The following is a 6,348-nucleotide window of genomic DNA, read 5'->3' on the forward strand; positions in this document are numbered from 1 at the left end:
CTGGGATCATGACCTGAGCCGAAGGCAGACCCTTAACGACCGAGCTACCCAGGCACCCCTAAATAAATAAAATCTTAACAAAAAATCTTAAAGTTCTTGTGAAAGAAAAATAATGCAGAAATCACCCAGGAAAATCTGAAAAACAGCAATAACAATGATGATGAGGAGGAGGAAGGGGGGGGTCCTGTTCTACCAGCTCTAATAATTCAAACTGTGTGCTACAGGCTTAGAATTGACAGATCAGTGGAAAAGAATAACACATCTGAAAATAAAACAAATATTAAAAATTGGTTCACTTATTCAAACATTTATCGAGTGCACTGTTGATGGTTGCTGGATGGTGAAACAAAACAGGCTAGTCAGTCAAACCAAAAGGACAAAGTATGCAAAAACTGGTTAACCACATGGGGAGAAAATAAGTTAGTTATCTTTCTCGTATCTTACACCTGAATACATCTCAGATAAATATCTAATTATACAGAATATCCTAGCATTACGAGAATAAAACATAGCTGCATATATGATTTTGTGATGGGAAAGATGAGTTCCAGAATAATCACTGTGAAATATATTCATCTACTAAATGTCAATAGGGGCACCATTAAATAAATGACTGTCTAGCCAAGGAATGGATTGTTATGTAGTCATTAAATTATTAGTGAAGGTATTTATTTATTAACATGAAAGTGTCAGTATTTAGTAGAATGGTAAGTTATAAAAATTCTGTGTACAGTAAGAAGACCTACATACAAATATTAAATAAGACATCGACGGGAAATATTTAGTGTTCGATAAAGATGTTAATTCTCCTCAAATTGAACGCATGAACTCAATCAAAGGAAGGTTTTTCACGGAACGGAACTCTAAAATGCAGATGGGAGAGCAGAAGACAACAAGCAGGGACAATTTTAAAGAAGAGCAAGAAGGGAGGATTTGCTCTACCAGATAAGACACCACCAAGAAATAAAGAAAATTTCACAGTGTGAAATTGGAGCAGGAAAAAAGAAGTGGACCAGGGCAACAAAAGAGTCCCCAGAAGATCTTCATCGATGGAAACCATATGACAGGATGGCAGTGCATCACCATGTGGCAAGGATGCACCCATTAGTAAGGGCTGAGAGGAAAACTGGCTATCCAGAGAAAAGTAAAATAAGGTTTCTACACTTCACAATACACACACAACTCCATTTTAGATGGACTGCAGGTGAAACTGTGCAAAGCTAAACTTTAAAACTTTCAGTAGAAAACAGAGAATATTTTTATATGACCTAGCCTGAGAAAGAATTTTAAAAAGAAGACACAAAGACACAATGCTGCACAAAAAGGCCTGATTAAATGTGACTGCATTAAAGGGAAACTCTTTTTCAGCAAAAGATATTATTTTAAAAGTGAACAATCAAGCCCCAAAGCAGGAGAAGATGTTTGTACACCTATAAACAACAAAGAATGAGTAAGAAAAATACATAAAGCTTGCCTACAAATTAACTTTAAAAAAAACCAATAGGAAAATGGGCACATAATTGGAATACACACTTCACAGCAGAAACTCAAGGGGCTAAAAAACACATAAATTCTCAATCTCACCAGAATTCAACAAAATTCTAATTAAAACCACGACAAGATACCATTTCATACCCATGAAACTGGCAGAATCAGTCTGACAATGACAAGTGTTTTGAGGTTTTAAAGCAAGGTACAATCACTGGAGAGAGCAATTTCATTATACTGTAGTTATTAAATCTGAAGTTGTCCGTATCTTAAGACCCAGGAATTTTCTGGCTATATAACCCACTAAGTGCATGCACTAAGGAGATAATGTTCATAGCCACATTTTTTCAATAGTGAAAAATTACAACACTTCAACATCTGTCAATAGGGAAATGTGTTTAAAAATTGTGAGGTATTTAGGGGCACCTGGGTGGCTCAGTCGGTTGAGCATCTGACTCTTGGTTTCATGATCTCAGGGTCATGAGAATGAGCCCTGCGTCGGGCTCAGTGGGGAGTCTGCCTGAAATTCTCTCTCTCCCTCTCCCTCCCCCAACTCATGCCCATGCACTCTCTCTCTTTCTCAAATAAATAAATCTCTAAAAAAATTGTGAGGTATTTATAAAACTCAATACTATAAGACATTTAAAATAAGCAACTACAGCTACAGACATTAATATGAATAAATCTCAAAAACTTCACACTGGGCCAAAAAGGCAAGTCCAATACATACAACATGCACTGTAGTCAACGGTGAGATCTTGGTGCCGAGAGGCCTCCTTTTAGCGCTGCCAAGTTCCCTCCCCCAGCTACTGCGAGTGCCGCAGGCTGACCGCTCTCAGCTGAGAAGGATCACCTCATCCAAGCGAGGTGCCCTCTTGAGGGGCAGCCTGCATTCCAATCACTGCTCCACGGGTGGCCCCTTGCCCCAACCTGCAACGATTCTGAAGGGCGATGCCTCCTCCCATGCTCCCCTCAGGATCCGCTGAGGCCTTCCTTATGACTGCACTGCCACCCAGTCTCTCTCTCTCCACCCATTCCTGGTTCAGTCTCTTTCACGGGTGTTAATCCTAAAATTTCCTTAGTAAACTTCCTGCATGTTAATCTCCTTCTACAGAGTCTGCTTTCCTTGGAACTCTACTTGCTTTCAACAGATACAATTTATATCTTGTTTGAAAACATGTACCACATAAATTTAGGAAGACGGAAATCATACCAAGTATATTTTCTGACCACAGTGGAATGAAACCAGAAATCAAAAGCAGAAGGAAGACTAGAAAATTCACAAGCATGTGAAAATTAAAATAACATGCTCTTGGACAACCAATGGATCATAGATGAAATGAAAAGGGAAATTAGAAAATATCTTGAGGAAAAACAAAAATAAAAACACAACATATTAAAACTTATGGGATGCAACAGAAGAAATCCTTCCTCAGAGGGAAGTTCATAGTGATGAATACCCACATTAAGAGGTAAGATCCCAAATAAATAAGCTAACTTTATACCTCAAGGAACTAGAAAAAGAGCAAACTAAGCCCAAAGTTAGCAGGAAGAAGGAAACAAGATTAGAGCATAAATAAACAAAACAGAGTAGACAAAGAGGAAAAAGTACAACTAAGGGTTGGTTTTTTGAAAAGAACAACAAAAATGACGAGCCTTTAGCCAGACTAAGAAAAAAAAGAACGCTCAAATAAATAAAATCAGAAATAAGAGACACTACTGATGTCACAGAAATAAAAAGGACCATAAAAGACTACTGTGAACTATACAACAAATCGGACAACCTAGAAAAAATGGGAAAAATCCTAGAAATACACAACCTACACCAAGCCTGAATTAAGAAGAAACAGAAAATGTGAACAGCTCTGTATCTCGTAAGGAGGTTGAATCAGTAATCCAAAGCCTCCCAACAAAGAAAAGCACAAGACCAACAGCTTCACTGGTGAATTCTACCAAATATTTAAAGAAGTAGTAAAGCCAATTCTTTTCAGACTGGTGCTGGCATTAAGACACACACGTAGACCAAGGGAACAGAAGAGAGAGCCCAGAAGTACACCCACACATTTACGGTCAACTGATCTTCAGAAGGGGTGCCAAGAGGGAAAGGACACAAAAGGGGAAGGACGATGTCTTCAGCAAATAACCTTGGGAAAACTGGATCTCCTCATGCAAAAGAACAAAACTGGACCTTTATCTTACACCACACAAAAGTCCACTCAAAATGGATTAGAGACAAACCTAAGGCCTAAAGCTGGACGACTCCTAGAAGAAAACCAAGAAGAGGAGGCCGAGAAACAGCACCTCTGTCTGTTGGTTCTGCCCTTAGTGCCTGCACTCCAGATCCACCCACTGAGGCCCTGGAGCCTGTCCACCCCAGGAGAAACGTGATCTTCCAGCTGGGTACCCCTGATCTGGGCCAACAGTATACCTCACAGCAACCTTATTACGATGGCTCATCTTAAACAACTGCCTCACACAGTCAATGGGCTGAGTCTGACCACTTGGGGCTGCTCCTCAGTGGGCTACCTGCTCTTCAGGGGCACCACCCACCTCCCCCCAGATAGTGTCAGGAGAGGACGATGTTCACCCAAGGTGCAGCTAGACGTGCCTGAAGCACTGTTTGCTAAGACCTGGTCCCCAGACATCATGCGGAAGAGATGGTGCTGAAAAACCAACTCGCCCCAGGGGTCCAGGGCACATGGTTTAAGAATCAAAGAGCTAAATGCCACCATCAAGCAGCAACAACAACAGAATGGAGGTCAAAACAAAGTCAGACCTGTCAAAAAGAAGACCTCTCCAGCTCAGGAAGTGAGTTCACAGAGTGGAACCAGTGGCCAATTAACTCCCTCCCCTAGCACCTCAGTCCCAGCCATTTCCAGCAGCAGGGCTCCTATGCCTATCTGGATTCCAAATTCTGTCTCCCCACTGTCAGATCCCTTGTCTACCTCCTCTTCCTGCATACAGCCCTACCGTGTGACCCATACTCAGGCTTCAGATACAGTCAAGGATATGCTGCTCAGTGTCTTACTTTGGGGGCATGGACCATGGATCTTATTTGACCCCTGTGCATCACCAACGTCCTGGACCAGGGACACGCAGCCCCGCAGGTACCAATGCAGTCACCAACCATCTCAACCAGTCCCTAGCTTCTCTTTCTGCCCAGGGATGTAGAGTTTCAAGCTTGTGTTTTAACTCAACCACTGATTGTTTGGATTATAAGGACCAAACTGCTTCCTGGAAGCTTAACTTCAATGCTGATTGCTTGGATTCTAAAGATCAGGCATCCTCATGGAAATTCCAGGTTTTGTGAAGACCTGTAGAACCTCTTTTTGTGGGTGATTTTTAAAAATACTGGGCTGGACATTCCAGTTTTAGCCAGACATTGGTTCAAAGAGTTAGATGGGATGTTACTCAGACTCATCTTCTGATCAATGTTCCAGGAGTCACAAAAGGAAGAATGAAAGGCCTTAGAGGGGCCTACCAACCAGCAGCCTGAAATGGACAAACCAGTCTACTCAAGATCCTGGCACAGTTTTAGATCATTGGCTTTCCTGATTTGCAAAATGATCAAAAGCATTCCAGCCACGTGCTACCCAACACCCCCAAACTAAACTGTGAGGGAAAGGAGTAGCAATGCCTCAAGCTCACTCATGTTTCATGACCAACTGGTAGCTGGCATTGAAAAACTTCTCAAGGTTGTGTGAACTGGGTGACTGATTGTCCTAGATGCACTATTTAAAAAATTATGTTCTGGGGCGCCTGGGTGGCTCAGTCGTTAAGCGTCTGCCTTTGGCTCAGGTCATGATCCCAGGGTCCTGGGATCGAGCCCCGCATCAGGCTCCCTGCTCAGCAGGAGGCCTGCTTCTCCCTCTCCCACTCCCCCTGCTTGTGTTCCCTCTCTCGCTATGTCCCTGTCAAATAAATAAATAAAATCTTTGGAAAAAAAATTAAAAATTTTGTTCTAATGGAGTCTGTACGCAGTTTAAGAGATAATCAGTGCGTGTCTGATAGAAATGCTACATCTGTGGTTTTTAAACTGTGCTAGACTTGAAAACTGTGATCTCTTGTTACTGTATGCAACCTTGAACTCCACATCTGCAGGGATTCTTCTGTGATTGAATAGGTTATAATTATAAGCAAAATTCAGAACAACTGAGTACTTATCTAAAAAGATTACCTTTGGCTGGAGGTGAGCTGTACTGAAACTGCAACAAAATGTCTCTGGACAAGGAGAGTGAAAGAAGAGAAACAAGAGGACACTAATGCATCTGTCATTTATTGCTGGTAAGCCTAGCAGTAAAGAGCCATTGGTCAATTGCTCTGACCCTGATGAATTTATAAATTGAGATCACGGTCATGTATGCTTACAGATGTTAACTGGAAAAGTTATATATGCATAAACCTTTTCTTCCTGGATATGGCAGATAGGCATAATTATATCTAAATGGTTCTAGCGCCCACTCCCAAATAGGGAAAAGCCTCATGACATTGGTATTGCAACAAAAGCAAAAATAGACAAGTGGGACAACATCAAACTAAAAAGATTTTGCACAGCAAGGGACACAATCCACAGAGTAAAAACGAAACCTAGAGAATGTGAGAAAATATGTACAAACCACATATGGGGTAAGAAGTTAATATCCATAGTATATAAGGACCTCTACAACTCAACAGCAAATATAGATAGATAGATAAATGCTATTAAAAATGGGCAAAGGACATGGACAGGCATTTCTCCAAAGAAGACAAACAAATGGCCAACAGGTATTATAAAAAGATGTTCAGCACCACTAATCATCAGGGAAATGCAAATTAAACCACAATGGGGTATCACCTCACACCTGTTAAAATGGCTATTAT

At 41.2% G+C, this 6,348-nt stretch overlaps 1 pseudogene; it reads left to right on the forward strand.

The window, feature by feature from the left end:
• The first annotated feature begins 3,936 nt into the window (after positions 1–3,936).
• On the forward strand, positions 3,937–4,798 carry LOC110588971 (annotated as a pseudogene).
• The last annotated feature ends 1,550 nt before the right edge of the window (positions 4,799–6,348 follow it).

Source organism: Neomonachus schauinslandi, chromosome 12 (assembly GCF_002201575.2).
Source record: "Neomonachus schauinslandi chromosome 12, ASM220157v2, whole genome shotgun sequence".
Classification (NCBI taxonomy): domain Eukaryota; kingdom Metazoa; phylum Chordata; class Mammalia; order Carnivora; family Phocidae; genus Neomonachus; species Neomonachus schauinslandi.